Raw genomic sequence first — 22,666 nt, forward strand, 5'->3', positions numbered from 1 at the left:
TGAAGCAGAGTCAGCCTTCAATGAACTCAAACTCCGCTTTACGTCAGCACCCATTCTTAATCTCCCGGACCCAGACAAACACTTTGTGGTAGAGGTGGATGCTTCGGATGTGGGTGTTGGAGCAGTGCTTTCCCAGAGGGGGGAGGATAACCGACTTCATCCTTGTGCATTCCTTTCACACCGTCTTACACCTACAGAAAGGAATTACCATGTGGGAGACCGTGAGTTACTGGCTGTTAAACTGGCACTTGAAAAGTGGCGACATTGGCTTGAGGGGGCCAAACACCCATTTCAAGTACTCACTGACCACAAGAATCTAGAGTACATTCAGCAGGCCAAGCGACTCAACCCTCGTCAGGCACGCTGGTCTCTATTTTTCAACCGGTTTCAGTTCATCCTGTCCTACCGCCCCGGTTCGAAAAATCTTAAACCTGATGCCCTGTCTCGAGTATACGCAAGCAGTAACCAAGAAAATCCTATCACACCCATTATCCCAAGCTCCAAGATAGTGGCCCCTGTAAGATGGGAACTTGAAAATACAGTAAGACAAGCCCAGGCCCGGGAACCAGACCCAGGAGGAGGGCCAGACAACCGCTTGTTTGTCCCTAAAGCTGTTCGCTCACAGGTTCTTCAGTGGGGTCACTCCTCTCGCCTGACCTGCCATCCAGGTACCACTCGCACCCTTGAATTCCTCCATAGACATTTTCGGTGGCCGACCATCAATGAGGATACCAAGACCTTTGTTAACGCCTGTCCCGTATGCAATCAGGGGAAGGTCTCCCATCGTTCACCTCAAGGATTGCTCCATCCTCTCTCTATACCTCAAAGACCTTGGTCTCACCTCTCCATGGATTTCATTACCGGACTCCCGCCGTCCCAAGGTAACACCATCATTATGGTTGTTGTTGACAGATTTTCTAAGGCTGGCAGATTCATTCCTTTGCCCAAATTGCCCACTGCTAAAGAGACTGCAGAGTTGATCATTAACCATGTTTTCCGAGTTTTTGGCATCCCACAGGACATTGTTTCTGATCGAGGCCCTCAGTTCTGTTCTCGGTTCTGGCGGGCATTCTGTCAACTTTTGGGGGCAAGTGTGAGCTTATCTTCTGGATTCCATCCTGAGTCCAATGGCCAAACAGAGAGGTTGAACCAGGATCTGGAAACTACTCTGAGGTGCATGGCTACCAACAACCCATCTTCTTGGTCATCCTTCATTATGTGGGCGGAGTACGCCCACAACACTCTACGCTCCTCGGCCACAGGCATGTCTCCCTTTGAATGTCAGTTTGGTTATGCCCCTCCACTGTTCCCTGACCAAGAAGTTGAAGTTGGAGTTCCCTCCGCTCAACAGTTCATCCAACGTTGTCGTTTGACCTGGAAGAAGGCTCGGCACAAGCTCCTAAGAGTCTCTCAGCAGTACCAGCGACAGGCTAACCGTAGGCGCAGACCTGCCCCCACTCTGCGTCCTGGACAAAGAGTTTGGCTCTCCACAAAGAACCTTCCCTTACGAGTAGAGTCCCGCAAACTCTCGCAGCGATTCATTGGACCTTTCAAGATTGCAAGGAAAGTTAACCCTGTTACCTACCGATTATACTTACCTAAGTCTTTAAAGATTAATCCCACATTTCATGTTTCCCTTCTGAAACCTGTTTTGTCTTCACCTTTTGCTCCGGCAGGTAAACCTCCCCCTCCTCCCCGCATCATTGGAGGCCAACCAGCTTACACAGTCCACCGTATACTGGATTCCCGTCGGGTGCGAGGATCACTTCAGTATCTTGTGGACTGGGAAGGCTATGGCCCGGAGGAGCGCTCATGGGTTCCTGCCAGAGACATCTTGGACCCCAAGTTGATTCGGGACTTTCATGCTCATAAACCTGATCGTCCTGGGAGGAACGTCAGGAGCCGTTCCTAGAGGGGGGGGTCCTGTCAGTGTTTTGCTTGTTATGTTCTGTTTTGACCTCTAGGGGTCCTCATGATGCTCTCATGACCAGCTTACTCTGCTTGTAATTAGTGTTATTAGGATCACCTGTGTCTCGTTCAGCTGTGTGTATTTAAGTAACTTTGTCTCATAGCTTCTTTGCTTGGTGTTTAGTTGTTCTGAAGCCAGTTGCCTGAGTAAGTGTTCTCTGTATCTGGGATGTTTTTTAGTTTTTCTCTTGCCTGTGGATTATTCCTTCTCTGTTATTTTTGTGGACCTTCTCTTGTGGAGTTTTTGCTTCAAGATCTTTTTGAATTTTTGAATTATTTCTTGTGGAATGCCCATTTGGGACAGTTTTGTTTTTGAGAAACTCTTTTGCAAAAAACTGTGGATTTTTTGTTGCTTGAACTTTTATTAAAGATTTTTTTCTGCATCTCAACTTCTCCAAAGTGCGTCTTACTGTTGGGTTCACCATTCTCAAGTGGCTCAAGGACTGTGAGTCTGACTCTAACGCCGGAGACCCGAGTTCTAGTCCCGGCTCTAACAGAAATTAATGTTTCAGCTGTGGAAGGCTAAGGTTTTACTCTTAAAACAAACTTCAAGGGTTTCTTGGCTGATTTTGGTTCCCTCTGTTTTGCCATTTGCTTACAGTTACCTCTGTAAGCAAATAGCTCTTGGCAACAGTAATGAAAAAAGTGTCTTTTGATTCGGTATGCAGCAAGTTGGGACTGTTATATTTCTTCAGCAATCTATTTTTCTTCCATATGTCTGAGTTCAATAGTGTTACAATTTTCAGTGCTTTTTATAGAAGAACAATTTAATACAAACTGCATTTCATTTTGTAGACCTAAGCAGATATATGAAGCTTGAAACAAGCTCTTCTTCAAGATCCATGTATTTGCATATTGTTCATTGTAGTGAGCCTTTTTGAAATATATAATGACAATTTGATTTTATAAATATACAGTATGTATATTATATGCATTATATACAGAGAGAGAGAGATATAATATATATAATATATATAATATTCAGGTCCATTACTGTGATGTTCATTTAATTATTATTATTGTTATTAATATTATTTTTTTCTATACATGTACACTAAGCTTTGGCAATATTGTATCATTTACATTCATGCCAATAAAGCAATATTGAATTGAATTGAATTGAATTGAGAGATAGAGAGAGAGCGATAGAGACAGAGAGAGAGAGAGGAGTAATCAGCATTTAATAAAAAAGCATGGAACAGTATAATACAGTTAGCAAAAAATCAGAGAGAGAGAGAGAGAGCTAAATTGACATGAATCAATCTAATTTCAGGCAGGAGCGTTTTGGCAAAAGGTATCCTGGTAGAGCTCTAATGTGAAGATTTGACTTAGCAGTCACATACACACACTCATACACACATGAATTACAGAAGTGAACAGGTACAAGTGAGATTTGACACTGATCATTCATATGTCTTGTCCATTTTCTCAGACAGTGGGGTGTGACAGGGGAAATTGTCTCTCTAATCCAGTAGATGAGTCTACTTTTTGTTTGCACCCAGCCTTGCAGAAAAAGACGCAGGGGAGTGGAGCTCCTGTTCAGGTTGTGCATTATGACTACTCAAAAGCTTATTGCTGCCTCTGCAAAGATTGACATATCAAAATAGATTCATTCATTTGAAATGCAATTATTATTATTATTATTATTTCCTCATGGTTTATGTCAAGATATTATCACTGTCAATATCACAAAATGGTTCAGAATTATCCAGGGTATATGATGTATCACCGTAAAATACAGTCACATTTATTCTATGATTTATACTGCTACTAATAATAAAATAATAAACAATATTCTGAAAACTACCATTACTACTTATGATTATAATATATAATACTTATATGATTCTATGTAGCTAAGTCCTCTCTGTCTCGCCTTCAACTGGTACAAAATGCTGCTGCCAGGCTTCTTACTGGAGCTAGAAAGAGGGAACACATCTCGCCTGTTCTGGCTTCTCTTCATTGGCTGCCAGCTGAATACCGTGTTAAATTTAAGGTTTTATTGTATGTGTATAAGGGGCTGAATGGCCATTGCTCCACAGTACATTTCTGATCTTATTGTCCACTGGAAATGTTCTAGGCCCTGAACGTCCTCAAACAGTTTGTTGTTGACTGTCCCACGGGCACGTTTGAAGTTAAAAGGAGATTGTGCTTTCGCGGCTCCACGACTGTGGAATGATCTGCCGGTACACATTAGGCATTCATCTAATGTTGAGTGTTTTAAATCTTCGCTGAAAACATATCTTTTCTCTCCGGCATTTTGATCAATGTAATTTTATTAATCAGGGTGTTCTCTTGCTAGTCTATCTGTTTTCTTTTCTTTTCTTTTCTTTTCTTTTCTTTTCTTTTCTTTTCTTTTCTTTTCTTTTCTTTTCTTTTCTTTTCTTTAAGTGGGTTTTTTGTTCATTTTACGTTTTTTGATTGTACAACACTTTGCAGCTGCTGTTTTAAATGTGCTTTAGAAATAAAATGCCTTGCCTTGCCTTGCCTTGCCTTGCCTATAATTTAATTGCATTTCAAAGCATGATTTTTAGAGTCTCTTTTGATCATTATGTGTGTAGGTGTATACCTGTACCTTACTTTTAATGGTTCATATTTCTTTCTAATTCTGTAAATGTGTCTAATAGACATATACTGTGCACCAATCTTTTACATCAAATACTTACTAATTAGTTACAGTTGGCTACATATTTTAAACCACATGATTCATGTATATAAAGTGGGGGAAGTTTCGCCACTTTCAGTGACACTTTTACCTTGGGTACACATTAATTTCTAATCCTAGTACAATGCCTGTGTAATTCAGTATCAGTATGTCGGGATCTACTCAGGACAGCTAATGACAGTATAATAGGATTCTATTAGCTTCTGTGGTGTTGGTGCCTAATGATGAGATTAAATGAATTAGTATAATTTGGAGAGAGTTAAATCCCCAGTGGTTGCAAAATAGCCTGTAATGCAGGTCTCTAAACAGCTGTGTCAACCACTATCATCCTTTTTTGTTATCCAAGGAATTTCCATCCTCTGGAATATGTTCCTACAGATTGATCAGATTTGTTTTAGAATGTTAGCTTTTTTTTTCTTTTTTTTTTCTCTGTATTCTCGATGGCAGAAGTGTGAGCAGCTAGGCTAAGCTAAGCTTTGGCACACATACATACAGATAATTATTATTAACTTCCAGTTCATTTAGCTGCTCTAATGCTAATTTCAACTTTAGAAATTAAAATAAATAAGGTCATTATCATCCACTAGTACATTTGCATATCTCACAGGTGTACTTATCCCCGAGCATTACAGACAGGAACATTCCCCAAGTGAAATCAGTCAGCTCCCAAACAACAAAAAGGAGATGTGCTCATTTAGCCCAAAATTTGCACCCAGTACAAAAATCATGCAAATGAAGCCCCAGCACTCGATTGGAAGACACAGCATTTAGGTGACATTAATCAAAACTAAATATGCAGGCAAAGGTGAGGTAATCCCAGCCGTCCCTGGTACAGTCACAGCTGCTGGCAGCCCTGACGGTTCTATTCTGCTGTTCTGTGATAGGAGAGATTTTGAGTTCTTAACAGTTGCCCTACATTTTAAGGCAGATTATTAAAATTCATTGTTCAATTTATGCAAATTGTGGATTTTATGCAAAATTGATACTTTTGTTTGAATGTTTGTGATTGTCTTTACAAATACAGGTCAGTGATTAATTGACAATGTGCTGACAAAACATGTCAATCATCTGATGAATTTGCAGTCAAATCAGTATTTAATACATTACATATGCTGTGCTGCACTGTAATAATGTTGCTGCAAATAGTTCTAACAACTTAAAATTTGACATAACTTGAATATCCAACTTAACTAAACTAGCATTAACTGTCAAGAACAAACACTTACTTGTTTATGTCGAAACAACGCATTATTGCTTATTCTAATGTTGAATTTAAAGTAACAGCATTGTAAGCTGCATATTTTGGTATTAGGTGCATTTGTGTTGGGATGCTCTATGTCAATTGTGTGCAATAGTAAGTAGTAAGCAGTGACACTTGCCTTAACAAATACCTTTAATAAAACTTACAAACCACATAACAGCATGGCAGAATGAGGTGTGGATAAAATGCTGACTCAGAATCTGAGCTTAAGATAAATGAGGGCCAGTTTCAGTGCTCTTGTTGATTAAACTTGACAAAATAAACTCCTCTAATACTCATAGACAGACAGAGTGACATACTCCATAACAGATGATGATCTAAGTCATCAGTCATCTTTTAACCCATTATTGTCTGTGAACGCCACCATTTAAACCGACAGAAATGTCTCCGGTCTATCTTGTACACTGCAGACTCACTGCTGTACAGAACCTGTGACAGAAAGACTGATAATAGAAGTCATGTTAGTGTAGAAACATCCCCCTGGAAGCATTTAATAGACATTGAATGTGAACGTGCTGTTCATGGCAGGAGAGCTGCGTACCTCAAAACACCCTGAAAGACCAACGAAGACAACCTGCAAATGCACCTCTTCACCACTCATGTGGCATCCACGGAAATCATAACAAAGAGCGTTTACGTAGGAAGAGCCTGCGAGGGTCTAGCATCAGGGCAGTGGTGCAGAAAGGGCTTAGAGCCGATCAGACCTTCCCCTGGCAGCGCCACACATTGAAATGCAAATATCCAGGCAGGGTTTCCACCCCGTGCGCCACTCACAAATTGAAAAGCAGTTTTTATCTATGCTAATGTAAGCATGGTAATTGAAGTTAATCAATCAATGCTAGCATTCACTAAAACCTTGAACATGATTGAATAAAGTAATTATCATTCAGGGAAGAATGATGAAGTTGTAGACAGCATGAACCTTATTAAAGGAGGATTTTGAATCACAATGGCTTAATTGAAAGGGTATCCTCTTTTAGCCTCTTTTCTCATTTTCTACATACACTTGCTTGTTTTTTTTTTTTTTTGTTTTTTTTTTTTTGAGATATTTCCTGCTATCTCTCTTGTCCTAAACGCATGGTTACACTGAAGCTACATTTTTCTCAAGGAGCAATAGTCTTTCTCTGAACCATTTAAATATCTCCTCAGTCTTAATGCTATCAAGAACAGAAGCAGGGTGGATTCTGTTAATGAGTTGTCATTCAGTCAAAGCCCAATTTCAAGATGACTGAAATTAATCCTCCCGTTGTAATGTCTTTGATAAGCTCAATTAAGCTTCAACCTGCCAAATGTGCATCCCCCCCCCCCCCCTAAAGTGACGCCTCCCATCCAAAGCTTCATGTAAAATCTCCCCCTTAAGGAAATGTGACATTCCCTTTAGCTGGACTCAGCTCGGGCCCCTCTAATTCACACTTGATGTTTCTGTTATTTCAGGGTAAAATGACACTCATACATGACTGCCGAAGTAGCAGATGAGAAAGAGATGTCCACGTCAACCATCCTAGAGCTCGGCTCAGTAGCCTCCTCCCGGGGTGCGCTTCTGTCAGGAGAGGCCGAGGTAATTTAGCCTTCTTCTTCGGTCAAGCCCTGGCTTTCTGCCTCTGGCTGGGCTAGTTAAAGACCTTCTTCGGTATGTCATCCAGTTTAATATTCACCCTACATAATTATGCAGGATTCACAGTGCTATCAAACTGCAATTCAAATTAGTTCAGGATTAAAGGCACAGCGCAGTGCTGCTTCCTTAATTGCATTGTACTGCACTGATCACATTCAAATAGCCATTACTCATTCCCTCTGTAGAGCAATAAGTCATAGGGATTAATGCTTGGGCAGGTGACAGGGCCAGACCATTAAAAGGCAGTTATGCAGAAAGCATGGCTGAGTTTTATTCACGTTAATGAAATCAGCGAAATGAAACTGTAATAGATTTATCAAAGCTCCGATGGATTTGCAGTAAATCAGTTTGATTCAGGCAATCAAACTGGACAATAGAGATAGTTTTCAGACGGCATCGCCGGGCGGCACGAGGCGGCATGTGAGGAGAGCTGATATTCTTCTGCGCTTGGATTTGTGGTACGCCGGCATGCCGGCGGCCTATTCCCAGAGCGGGGCGGCTAATTTCAGACAGCTGAATGTGCCAGTGCAGTGACTGATAAAACGTATGGCCTTCCAGTTCAATGGCATATTCCTCTACCCATGCCGTCACAAATCCTGTTTTTTTTTCATTCAGTCTTTCCCTCCTTTTTCTCTTCTCAATTTTGTCTTATGTTGTGTCTTATGAATGTAACGCTTGAGGAAGTGGTTAAAATTGATCTTCAGGATAATCTTACCTTTAAGTCATTTAAAAATCCTTACACCATTTATAATTCTGCATAGTGTCAGAGAAGCTACTTTGAAACAGTAGCATGCCAAGCTTCAAGATACTGTATAACATCAATCTATTGCTCATACCCCATAATGGCAAAAAAAAAAACAAAAAAAAAAAACAACTAAAAACAGGCAAGAACAATGTAACAGCTCATAACAGCAACAGGGTAGACAATAACAGATAATACTGCAAGCAGTGGAGTAGAATATTGCAAGACATATTAATGGGACAAAAGAAGGGGCATTACATAAAGATGTGACACAACAACATAGAATCAAGCACAAAACAGAATATAGATCATTACTTAAGAATGATAACATTCAGAAAACAGATACGTTTTGAGTCGTGTTTTAAATTCTGTTTAAAAACCAAGGAGAAAATTCCAGAGTTTTGGTGCGACATTGCCTAATGATTTACTTGCCTAGGGACAGAGAGAAGGCCAAATTCAGAAGACTGATGATGGAGTTGTGTTGTAGGGGAGAAGCAGATGAAATAGTTCAAAACTTCAAACTTTCTGAATCTATGTATATATTCTTCCATTTGAAACCTGTTTGAAAATTATTATACAATCATTATTATACAATTCGGAGAGAAAGGACATTTTAGAAAACAAATTATTCAGATCACTCTGCAAAGTTGTGTGTGTAATATGTTTTGTCATATTACACTGCTACTTGTTCTACTTGTTTTTGAAAGTAGTCTGTTATTAGAATTATTTTGAAAACAGTTGCCCCTACTGCCGCTGCCAACAGTTAGTACTGCTACTGCAGCACTTTTATTTAGCAACAATATTACCACCTATCACAGCATGTAATGGCTATATGCCACAAGCCCTTTCCAGTACACCTCCCCTCTCCCAAATCAGGGCCCTAGAAACCCTAGCCCTCATCACAACTTTCTTTCTTTCTTTCCTATTAAAAGCCCTGCCCTGAATGTATATTGGGTTTTGATGTGGCCTTAATGAGTCGTCTACTGTATGGCATAAATTCAAATTAAAACCAATTAACCCCAATCAGTAGAACCTCATCTAAACCTGTTTTTATGGTTCAGTGCTGCCTAAATCATTGATTAGGCTGAGTGAGCAGCATTAGTAAATGAACATATGAATAGCAAAGAAACCTGTTAGCCCTAACAGAGAGGCCACGGTCATTATAACTCTCTTTCTCTCTCACTCTCTCTCTCTCTAATCTAATATCAACTTTTATTATTAAGGTCTTACAAGCTTGTCTGCCTTCGTTTTGACTTTGGCCCATTTACTGGGGGAAAAATGTTAAGTAAAAGTCTAAGCTCATTTGTAGCCGAAATCCTATTATTCAGTATTTCGCTTCCTGGACATGCATGAATGTATACACCGTTTACATGTTTTTTTCATAAAATGACTCAGGCCATATATTTAAGTAATACAAAGAAATGATGCTTGAGTTTATACACCTTGCTTGTATGACAGGGTCCATATTTGTAAAGAGATGATAGAGTTAGTGGAATAATTATAGATGAAGTCTTGAGAATTTCAAAATAATTGTAACTATAGACACATCTTTAGATGCAGCAAGGACAGATTTGCTAAACACTGCAAAATAATAATAACAACAACAACAATAAATAAAATAAAATAAAATAAAATAAAATAAAATAAAATAAAATAAAATAAAATAAAATAAAAGAAAGAAAGAAAGAAAGAAAGAAAGAAAGAAAGAAAGAAAGAAAGAAAGAAAGAAAGAAAGAAAAGTGGCATACTAATGTGACCTGCCTGTCTATCTATTGTGTACTGTCTCCTCACACAATCTGTTTGGACACAATCTTTATTGTATAAAGCACTACAGAAATAAAGGTGACATGAATTAAATTATAGGTCTACATTTTATCTAAAACTTGAACCTACAAAACACAGATCTGTAACACATGGTTATTTGATTTGATTTGATTTGATTTTTTTTTTTTTTTTTTTTTATGTTTCAGAAGCTATTTTTATTAACTACATATAAGAAAAATGAAATCAAGGATACATAAAAGCCAAATAGGGGTTTAATCCATCTGTTTGATTCATGCTTTCATTTGAGAGAGAATCTCAGTGCAAGGAAAATTAACGCAGTCTGTGATTGCTCTATAAATGAAAACGCTCCACAACACAAACCACAGATCATAAATTGATACTCATAAAAATACCAAGCACTCGGACAGATTAGGAATTAAAATGCTGCAACTAACACAATACTTAATTTACACATTCTGCATAATAAAATTAAGACAATATATCCACCAGCCAATCACTGGAGCCCACAGCAAAGGCTCCTAGAATATTTAAATGTGCTTACAGCTGATTTGCAACTCATATGACTGTAAATTCAGCTAATAAATATTTTTCAAAAGCTATTTCAAATAGATAAATTGTAGATGTAAATGAAATTGACATTCAATTATTTTGTAATTAAGGCTTGCAGTGGCTTGGGCTCTGACAAAAGCGACATATAAACTACCGCATATGGTGTCATTACCACAAAACAACAAAATGCAATATGGTACAATGACAATACTAATACAAAAAACAAACAAATAAATAAAAAAGAAAGTAAAAAACAGCAACATCTATTTAGAGTTTTAAATACACAAATATTGTTTTTTACACCGAGCTAATGGTATTTCAGTCAAGTTAGATATTGGTTGGTCTCCAAAGTGTAGATGATTGGAGGTTTTACTGTCCTTGTGGATATATCTCTTACCATTATGTATGCCAAACATCAAACCTAATTTTAATTACAAACCCAAATCCAAACCCTACACCTAAAATAAATATTGTAATTTTATGTTATCAATTGTATTTGTTAATATACCTAATTGCATTTTTACAATCTTATATTTTTCCATGCTCAGTACTTCACATGCTTCATATTTAAAACAATAAGCCAGATTGTCACTTTTATAATTTGTCAATTTTTTTTTTTTTTTTTTTTTTATACCTCTTGTTGTTGTTGTTGTTGTTGTTGTTGTTTCTCTGTTTATGGACTTGCCAAACTCTGTTACGTGCCATGTAAAGATCTTGGCAGTGTCTTAAAAATCTGACATAAAAGGTTTTTTTTTTTTAAATTCATTGTTGAGTGGATTTGCTTTTAGAGTGTGTGTACTCTCCTGACACGTCCACCAGTGTGACAGTGATAAATGCTGAACATGGGACACATTAATGCAAGAGACCCTGGACAATGTCAGCCTTTCTTCACCGTGTCAACTTAAACCAACAAGATCAGACTGCAGGAAATGGTAATAGACCCTCTGGGGATGAGCCCCTACAGTGCTGCACCCCCCCTCCCCCCAACTACACCATGTGATTGAACGAGACGGAAAGTACTTATCCATCCATTGAGAAGTGTTATTTTTTTTCCCCATTAAGTAAGTAAGTAAAACAAACAAACAAACAAACAAACAAACAAACAAACAAACAAACAAACAAACAAATAAATAAATAAATAAATAAATAAATAACAACTGCATGAAACTGTAAGAAATGTTTCTATTTGATGTGGAGGTTTTTCTTTTTCTTTTTGCAGACTTCTGAGCTGTGTGATACTGCTTGCTAGATTTGTTGAACACTTTTCAGAGGTGTGGAAACCTATAGTATTCTCTAAACTTGGCAATGATTACACTAGACTCTCATTAGCTGAAATGGCTGTGCAATATTTTTATAGTCAGTTAAGAAACACTGAAAATATATTTTCTTTAATTTACAGCGGTCAGCTACTACTATAAGCAAGTTTTAATACTGGTGATTTTTTCTTTTTTTGATTTTTTTATTATGTTTAATTTTTACAGCACTTTCAAGGTGCACACAGTATTGATATTCTTACATTTTCAAACAGATATGTTTCTATTATTTTAATGAATTCAGCTCTAACTGCTTAATGCAAACTGTGCTCAAACTTGATTTTGAGTATAACTTCAGTCTTACACTACCCATTTTTGCTTTTTATTACCAAAATGTATCATTAAAGGGGTAATTCTGTATTTTTTTTTTTTTTTCTTTTAATACTAGTTTAATATGTTTGTTGAGCTTCGATTATAATGTTTTTTTTTTTTTTTTTTTCCTGGTTGGATGGTGGTTGGGGGATGGGGGGATAAACAAATAAGGTGTATAGACAATTCTGATCTTGTGTCTGAAATGATCTGCTTTTAAGGGGTGGTTCCTTTAAGGCTTAGTAAATGCCCACTGTTATGATTGGCTGAAGTCACATGCACATTAATTTGCTTGTGTGACAAAAAAAATCTCACAATTACTAAATGAGCCATTTTTGGAGCTTGATTAAATAAATGCTTTGTGTAAAATCAATTTATTTCCACACTTGATTGTGAATTTTTTTTTCTTTCTTTTTTTTTTTTTAATATGAACATGATTTAATGTGTCACATCACTCTCAGAGGTCTCCAATGCACTGAAAAACTCAGAGTTGGACATACAGATCTGAGGAGGTGCCAGTGGTGTCAAATCATACAAACCTCTTCCAAATGTCAGTTCATGAGTATTTGCATACAGGGAGAGGCTCACCACCTCATATTAAAAGAGAGTTTTTTCTTTAGAGATGACTTCTGAGCATAAACCTTAAGCGTTCTATCTAACTTTTCACACATATATAACACACACACACACACACACACACACACACACACACATATATATATAACAGAGCTTGTAAATACTGTATTTAAATTGGTCTCTTCAATCAAACTAATGCATTTTCCATCAGTTTTTGGCATTTTGATTTTTCCATAAAATACTAAAATTAAATATAGCATGTGAACATTTCCGTGACTCCACAAAGCATATTAATATTTAATGAAGAATGAACTACTTGGTTTACATTTGCTTTTGTTGCTAAACAGCTAGCCATTATGTTCCACCAACATTACAGAACATGCATTTTTCCCTTACGAACAGTCTCCTCTGCCGCTTTAGGAGAAACTCCTATTTACTCTGTTACTGAAGCCTGATTAATTCACATTTGTGCAGCTGCACGAACCAATGGTGATTCAACCTGCCAAACGGAGAGGTGCAGGCCTCTATGTAAGTCGGCTATGAGCTCTATTTCATCAGAATTTTTATCCTTCAGCAATGAAGATCATCTCCTCGCTGAGTCAGCCTGAAGCTCAGCCTGCTGCTTGCCACTGTAGATGAGCCCTGGCAGTGGATGATGCAAGAAGCCTTCCACTGCGGACATCTGGCATCTTTAAGAGCAAATTTCTGAACAAAATTGTGATGCTGCTTAAATTGTTAAGCCGGGAACCCCTGCATGAGGCAGACAGGCACAGTGAGTGCTTCACTCTGCTTGAGCAGTGCCCATTCAGAGGCTGCGCTCACTAAGACAGCTTGCTCTCACTGCAAGAGCATGAGTCTCGCCCTTCTCCGCTCGCGGATCATCTTTAAGGAGGGCGGTCCTTCCTGCTCTGTCCTTCCGTTTCCTCTCTCCCCTAGGAGAAAGAAACAACAGGGTGCCACCTTTGGCTGAATATGATGGAGATCAGGGACGCTGACAAGGTCACCTTCCTAGACTTGCCAGTCTCTCATAGATGGGTTTGACGAGTGCAGCAGCACAGAAGTCATCGAAGCCACACTGAAATGCTCCAGTTTGGTGTTTGGTTAGAGTCGCCAGAAGGCTCCATCTGCCCAGCATCCTGCCAATCCGAGCCTGGGCATCAGCAGCGTCCCCAGACGGTGACACGCTACCTGTTTCCAAAGCGCCAAGTTAGGGTGATATTGGACCCTGACCACCATAAGCCACACAAAACATCACGAACAGAATAAAAAGAGAAAGACAATACTTTCAGTTCTCACCGAGGACATAATTTGCGCTCACTCTCCATCCCTCCACTTAACTCCAAGCAATGTAATGCTTCTGACTCAGTGCATGCCCAAGTAAATTACTGCTGTGATAGCGCACCCACATACCAAAAAATGCAATTCTACTCTCCTCATTACCACAAATGTCAGTTCACTGCCCCTGTGTGGCGAACTTCCATTAAAAAAAATAAAAATAACACCTAGAACCACTTGCCATCCTGCTTAAGGCTTGGAAATCTATCCTGTATCTGTCAAGTTGGGTTTTAAAACCATAGAATGAGGTTACTCACTTCACTTCGCTCACAGGCCACCTCATTTCGGAGGTGTTATTCAGAATTTTGTACTGGACAACAATACTCTCCGGTCCAAAGTGCAAACACTGCTTGCAAAAGGAGCCATAGAAACGGTTCCTCTAGCGAAACAGTGAGTCATTATTTTACAGCCACTAATTCCTCATTCCCAAGGAAGATGGTGGGCTCATTCCTATTCTCAATCTCAGATATCTGAACCGCTCGCTTATGAGATGGCCGTTCAAGATGTTAACTTTAAGGCAGATCCTCACGCAAATATGCCCCGAGGACTGGTTTCTGTCAGTGGATCTGAAAGATGCTTACTTTCATATCCAGATAGAACCCCATCACAAACCGTTCTTGGAATTTTGCATTCCAAGGAGTGTCCTATCAGTACACAATCCTACAATTCAGACTTTGATGATTAGCAGGTTTAAGCCAGATCAGAATGGGAACTCAACACTCACAGGTCGCTGCTGATCAGCCACTTGGAGCAGCTTGGGTTGAGAAGCTAACAGCTCTTTGTCTCCCAGCCAGTGCTTGGTCTTTCTGGGGGCAATTATCAATTCTGCCTGAATGCAATCATGGATTATGCTGGAACGCTCCCTGACTATTCAGAGATTGGTGGCATCATTTGAGTTGATGATGTTCAGTCCTCCTAGCGGCCCCACTCTGGAGGAACCAGGTGTGGTTCCCCAAGTTGATTCAGCTGTTATTGGCAGCACCTTGGCTGATACCACTGAGGGAGGATGTTCTCTCGCAAACAAAAGGCATGATTTGGCATCCCCAGCAAGAGTTGTGGAACCTTCATGTTTGGCTCCTCAACGGGAGTCTTTTCAGCTACCTGTGAGTGTAAGTAAAACCATTTTGGAGGCTAGATCCCTGTTTTTGTGATGTCTTGTTGCCTTTAAATGGTCAGTCTTCTCTGACTGGTTTGCAGCATGCAGTGAGGACCCTTCCTCTTGTGACGTGTCCCACATGCCAACCTTTCTGCAAGAGCTGCTGGCTAAGGGGCACACCCCACACAACTCCACAATTCCTTCAAAGACAGGAGAAACCTTGGAGTTGTGATTGATGATCAGCTGAATTTTGTCAGACCACATTGCTAAAACTGGCTGGTCCTACAGATTTGCTTTATACAATATTAGAAAGATCAGGCCCTTTCTTTCGGAACACGCCACACAACTCCTTGTTTTAGGAATGGTGCATTATAATGCCATCCCAAAGAGGCACAAAATAACTTTCACAGACTTTTAGATTAACTGTTCACTCCTGGAATGACCTGCCCAACTCAATTTGAGCAGCTGAGTCCTTAGCTATCTTCAAGAAATGGCTAAAAACCTTTTTTTCCCCATCTTCATTTGACCCTCTAACTCTAACATTATCTAATCTTTTTTTCTTTCTTTTTTACTGCTTGTTTTCTTTGTAAAAAAAAAGAGCCTCTAACACTAGCTTTCTCTAGAAGAAAAAAATAAATAAAACACTTGTCCCTATGACACTTGCACTCACTAATCTTTTCCTGTTTACTACTTGTTTTCTTTGTAAAAAAAAAAAAAATCTCTAACATTAGCATTTTCTATTATTTTTCTATTCTTTTAACATGTTTTATGATTCTGATGAGAATCAGAACCTCACCCCATTTTCTCCACTTCCTTTCCTTTAATTTTAAGTATTTATGAATTTGAAAAAGAAAAAATAAATCTACACTTTTTTTCCACACCCAAAGCAACCACATGGTAGTTTGCAGAGATGTAAACTGGAAAGCATAAACAAATAGGAAATGTATTATGTAACTTTTTAACATTTAAATAAACTTGCTAACAATAAAAACAAAACAAGAAAATACATTAGTAGTAGTAGTATTCAACATATATAATATTTAATAGTTAACATAACTCTCTGAAGATTTTAGCATGGTAATGGATATGATAATGTTAATGTATTTGGTCTTGGTGGAATAGATCTACTACACTGCTGAATTGCTGCTGCTGTTGGTTATTTGTGCTGTTGTTGATTATTGCTGCTGCAAAGCAAGGAACTTGCTACTGCCAATACATATGCCGATACGGTGCTGTGAGTATTTAAGACATACTGCTGCTGCACAAATAGAATATATAATAGTCCGTAGCAGATCTATACAGGTGGAGCTGGGGAAGGTGGAGGGTTTCAGATGAACTCTGAAAGCATGCTGCAAAGTTCTCTAGGGAATGCCAACTAGCCATTTAAATGCAAGGTCATTGACCTATCAGCTTGTGCCAAGTACTGTGAATGTAACACTGTGATTATCACCAGTTTGTGGACCCATCAGCCTGCGCCATCTAGAGTTTCATGACAGAACATTTCTATTCATTTTATGAAGACTGCCAATCACAAGTTCTTCTGCTGTTTGATAGTAGAGAGCCCCTGTCCCTCATTTCGTTGCATTTTGAATATGACAGGTTGTGGGGTTATGTAATCATATTACATTAATATAATGCATTCTGCAGTTAAAAAAAAAAATGCATTGTTGTTGTCACATTGGTTTTTGGGTTTTGTTTCATATTTAAGTTTTCATGTCTTTTATTTTGCTATTCTCGGTCATGGTTCCTGATTGTCATGTGTTTCTGTGTTGCTCCTCTTGTGATCATGTCATGTGCTACCCTTGTCTATGTGTTATGTTCTGTGTATCCCATTACTAGTGAGTTTTGTTCATGGTCATGCTGCGTCAAGTTTTGTCTGGTATTTGTTCATGTTTTTGGATTTCAATAAACTGCACTTGGGTTCACTTCGCTCGCATCCAGTGGACATTTGTTACAGTTGTATACTGTGTAATTATTTGCACAAAGAAAAAAACCTTGTAAATCTAAAGGAAATATATTCAAATCAGCTCAGAACATTTACAAATTCTTGTAATTAATTCAAAATAAAATTAATATAAATTGTATGACTATTAGCTTATAATTTTCAGAGCTTCAGTCATGTTACTGTAACACCAATGATATCAACAAACAAAATTTGTAGCCAAAATATGAGACAGGGTATGAAGTCTTCTCACTTGTATACATTTTAATGATCATGCTGATATATGAACATAGGATACTAAATCTACAGACATGACATGTTAGATCACATCTGTGATGCTCTGTCATACAAATTGAGAACCACCAGATGATTGACAGATTTTTGACATTCCGTTAATCCTACAGGAGATGATGTCAAAAGTCTTTTACTGTTTTTTGCTTGTGTGTGGGTATTTGATTGACAGCAACACTGAATTGATTGTTTGAGAGTTTCCTCCACTGGTTTCAAAACTCTTGATTGATTAACGAGAAAACTTCAGGAATGGGACTTCACTATGGCATTTATCAACAGAATACCAATAAGGCATGTGGGGCTAGTTTTCCCTAGATGCACCTTACACTGCTTAAAACACTGTGCTATTACTGGATTTAAATGTTAGAAACTGATCACAGTATTTTGTACTTCTCTTTTAATGTAGGGGAACACTGCCATGGATGCTTCTTTGTTCCATCATCTGGAAGATTTTGGTCACCTAAAAACCCTTTGTTCAATAATCAGAAGAGAGATGTTTAGCTACCTGTACACCTACCAGTTTAGGTGAGTGTATGAGTGAGCTGTGGGTTGCGGCATGTTAATAAGACTGTAATGTGAGATCGATTCTGTGTTTTAGAAGTCGAGTCACTCACTGATGAAGGCTAGTCAGGGGACAATATCAGCGTAGGATGCTCATGCATGATGTGAAAGAGGCAAACAAAGAAAAAGTTATTTCAAATCAGCTCAGTTTTTTTTTTTTTTTTTTTTTTTTTTTATCAAAGGTCAAGCATTATCAAAATTATCAGCATATTGACCTTTTTACTCATTCTGGAAACATCCAGATCATGTGCTCTTGCTCTGGGATGAAGGGGTTAAAACCCTTGTCCTCAGCATGCCTCATAGCATGTTTAAGTCTTATTCATGTGGCAGTCACTTTAAGTCAGAATTTTCAGTAAAAAAAAAAAAAATATTGCACAATGGTATTTGAACATAAATCATGCTCTATAAATCCATTGACACAAAATTCATAAAAGTAAAAAAAAAAAAAAAATGTAGAACAACAAAAAATTTGCTTTCTACCTTCAATATCATTACACTTCTGATGGTCTTATCAACTTTAATAGATGAATTCAGCCCATGTCAATTTAATCTAAATATATTAAAGTAATATAAACTGCAAATAATTTAAATGTAGCAATAAATACATAAATAATTCCATGGCACAGCAGTATGATTACATAATTCAATGTACTAAAAAAATGAAAACAAACAAAAACAAAACTGACACAGAAAGACCTAAATGAATCAAACATTTCTCACAAATAAAAATTATACACAGAACCTGTTCAAGCCACCAGGGAATAAACATCCCTCTGGTTTGAAATAAACAAGAAAATCATTATCCTTGAAACTTTTGCAACAATCTAATACCCTTCAGTCCACAATTCACATGGACAAACCTTGGCTAACATAGTGCAATTTAGTAAAATTATAATTCATAGTGTAACCACTGGATCTATGAACATCAGTTTGTGCCTGTCTTTGCTTTTGTTTTATCCACCTTTTTCCTGAGTAACCGATGAGCGCCACCATGATGGATCCTAACTTCTTTTTAGATGCTCTCATGTTCTGGTCTCCATAGTAATCCATGCTAAAATGGGGTAAAAAAGATCAATTGAATTAATTAAATGGAAACTTTTTAAATTTAACTAAATATAAAAATGTGCGCAGGGTAAAACTGTGTGTTAATTTTACTAGAAACACCAGAGACGGGAAATGTAATGCATCTTTCAGTAATGAGGCAGATGAGACTTCCAGTGTTCAGGAAAAAGTTGGATAGTGAACTCTTAGTTTGCATTTTTTTTTTTAGTCTCTGTTTTTTTGTATCACTTCCTCTGTTTGTTTCCTGATTCTGTAGAACCCATTTGTGCCCAAATTTTTCTGAATTGTTTCACACATATAGTCATGTTAATAGTGTCCTATGTGAACATGTTCTGCATTTATTTTCCCCAGGTTTTAGTTTATTTTCTTAAAAATCGTATTAGAATGTGCGGCAACTATAGTTGTCAGTGGGCAAATATGTTGTATTCACCCCTTCAATGTAAAATTTGAATAGGAGGAGAGCATTTAGCATCTAACTCAAAATAACTGTTTTCAGCAGATCGATCTTTATTCATAAACAAATTAAATATGCATAAAAGTCAAAGAACAATCAATGAAAACCCCCCCAAAACGTTGCATCTAGTTGATAATATCTTGAATATGAAAACACAATAAATCCGTCTTAAAATGGTGGAACATAATGCAGAACAAAGAGCAGCCATTAAGTTGACCCAACAGGGTATTGGGGAAGTCGTGGCCTAATGGTTAGAGAGTCGGACTCCCAATCGAAGGGTTGTGAGTTCGAGTCTCGGGCCGGCAGGAATTGTGGGTGGGGGGAGTGCATGTACAGTTCTCTCTCCACCTTCAATACCATGACTTTAGGTGCCCTTGAGCAAGGCATCGAACCCCCAAACTGCTCCCCGGGCGCCGCAGCATAAAATGGCTGCCCACTGCTCCGGGTGTGTGTTCACAGTGTGTGTGTGTGTGTTTCACTACACCTTATTTTTTAACTTCTGATGGGTTAAATGCAGAGCACGAATTCTGAGTATGGGTCACCATACTTGGCTGAATGTCACGTCACTTCACTTCACTTCACTTCTATTGTGTATCAGTAAGTTAATTAAAAATAATAAAAAGGGTATACCTGAAAGAAAATTATGCATTTAACTGTTTGGTTACCAACATTCTGCAAAATATCTTCTTTTGTGCTTAACAAAAATTTGCAACTTTAAGAAGACACAATGATGGCACAATTTCCATTTTTGGGTGAACTTTCCCTTTTGTAAGCAGTTTTCATATAAGTAGCCTACAAGGAGTACTGCAGTGAAGGTACATGTAGTTTTATAAATTTACATAAAACATATTTGCATACTATACTTTGTGATGTAAATATGTAAAATATCACATATATTATGAATAGGTACATATTGATTAGGTCAGATGGATTAACCCTGACAAATGTCCTTGATATTCATGAAATTAATGATATTCTTTTTAAAAGAATATGATTATTTAAATAATTATCATGTGTAGGCTACACCCATGATTGTTTGTTTGTTTATTTATTTACTTATTATTGAACATGCAGGTAATTTCATTCTTAAAAGTATGTTAGTTAAATAAAAAATAAATAAATAAAAATAAATAGAATAAAGAAAATATTACATCTATATAATAAAAAAGGTATACCTGAAAGAAAATTACCCATTTTTTATAGGCCCATAGTATTCAATGGCTGACTGTAGTAGGTGATTTAATATAATAATGTAAATGTAAATTCATTACTTGTCTGAATTTCAGCATTACAATGGAATCATAAGCTACTAGTCATAAAATGAATTAGGTTCCTTGACCAATTAGAATGAAACGCATCCAAACTGGATAAAGGGCCCTCAGTATTTTGCCCCTTACGAGACATAATGTCATAAAAGGGAGAAAAAGATAATCAGCATCAATTAATCCCATGTGTTAGCTCTTTATCTTTCCATTGTTCCTTTTGTGTGACTGCCTGAAGTTTGTAAACTGCTGAAGTCACTCGAAAACTGGAAATCTCCACCCACCATGGCAAAAGCAGACACAGAAGTGGGGCAGTAGAGCTGTGGAAAGATTGCGCTCTCATCTCCTCCTTTTGACAGATTTATTCCCTATCAAATTAAGGTCTACTGTACAGTAGAGATGTCAGTTAAAGGTATGTTAAAAGTTATGTTTTAGGTGGGATATTATGAAAACAAAAGGCAGAAAACAAGACCAATAACCTTGATTTATTAACCTGTTAACACAGTATACACCATTTCCCCATGATATGTACTTACAAGTCATTTGCCCACCGGCAACTATAGTTGCCGCTTGGACATTTGACTAAGTATACAAAAAAAAAAAAAACTATAGATCTCCTGGAAGATTTGTTTTGTTTGGATGATTCTAGAGACCTCCATGATTATGTATGTGTATATAGGGGTAGGAACTTAACAGCCTCATGTAACAGGAAGGAAGTGAATGCCTTATTTTTTTTTCTTGAAATCCTTTATTTGGTTGTTTGCTTGCATGTCATTGAGAAATAAAACATGGATAACATCTAGAAAAAATACTTGCAAAAGGAAAATGACAACTATAAACTGCGGCAACTATAGTTGCCGGTGGGCTTAAATGGGTTTTAACCATTGTTTCTATGGTTTTGGGTTATGTTCACTTGTCTCGTTTAGTTGCTTGTTAATCTTATGTAGATCTAGTGGATTCCTATGTTCTGGATTGGTTCTTGCATTTTGTCACCCATGTCTTCCAGTTCATTCTTGATTCCACTGTTTCTTTTGTTGTTCAAAGTTTGGATTTGTTTCACATTGTAGATCCTTACTTCATTCCCTTGTTGTTTATAGGCACATTCACAGTACACAGTTGTTTAAACATATAAACATGAAAATATAATCATATAAAAACATACATGTGTTTGAACGTCACAAAGAAAAAGTGAGATTAACATTGCATTGTCGAAGACTGTGACCAGTAAAAGCTGTTTAATGTAATTTTATTAAGTGTCTAATTTGGTGGCAATTGATTTGCCCAATCAAATAACTATCCTAAAAATATCAGGGATCTGAAACTTCGGTAGAGTTTATTTGTGGAAATGTCGCCACAATAACAGACCGGTGTGTAAAACTCTCTGACATATTTTAAAGATTCTATGCTGCAAACTTTTAATATTTAATATTTAATATTAATATTTAAATATTAGACATTTGAGACTGAGACTACTGTTTGTGGGACTTTTCATTGGCTGCATGCTTTTGGTCATCTTGTTTTGTGTTAACATGGCTAATAGGGGTTCTCACTGGTTGGGTGTCATGTGTGAGCATGTGGCTTTCGTTGTGTTTTTGTTATGAACCATGTGTTCTCTTGTCTAGTGTCTTGACCCACTCTTCTTGTTATCTGTATATTGGTTCATTTGTCCCACCTGTTCCCCTTGATATCCTTCTTGTTTGCTTCCTTAATCTCTATGTTCATTGTCCTGTGCCATACCTTCATCTAATGTACCCCTATTTATGGTGGTCAGTTGTACCCTGCTCTCTCCTGCCTTGCACACGTAACAACGTAAGGAAAAACCTGGTTCAGACACACACACACATACTCACTAGTTTCCATGTTTTATGGGGACAATGCAC

The sequence above is a fragment of the Cyprinus carpio genome, chromosome A9, assembly GCF_018340385.1.
Source record: "Cyprinus carpio isolate SPL01 chromosome A9, ASM1834038v1, whole genome shotgun sequence".
In the NCBI taxonomy this organism is placed as follows: Eukaryota; Metazoa; Chordata; class Actinopteri; order Cypriniformes; family Cyprinidae; genus Cyprinus; species Cyprinus carpio.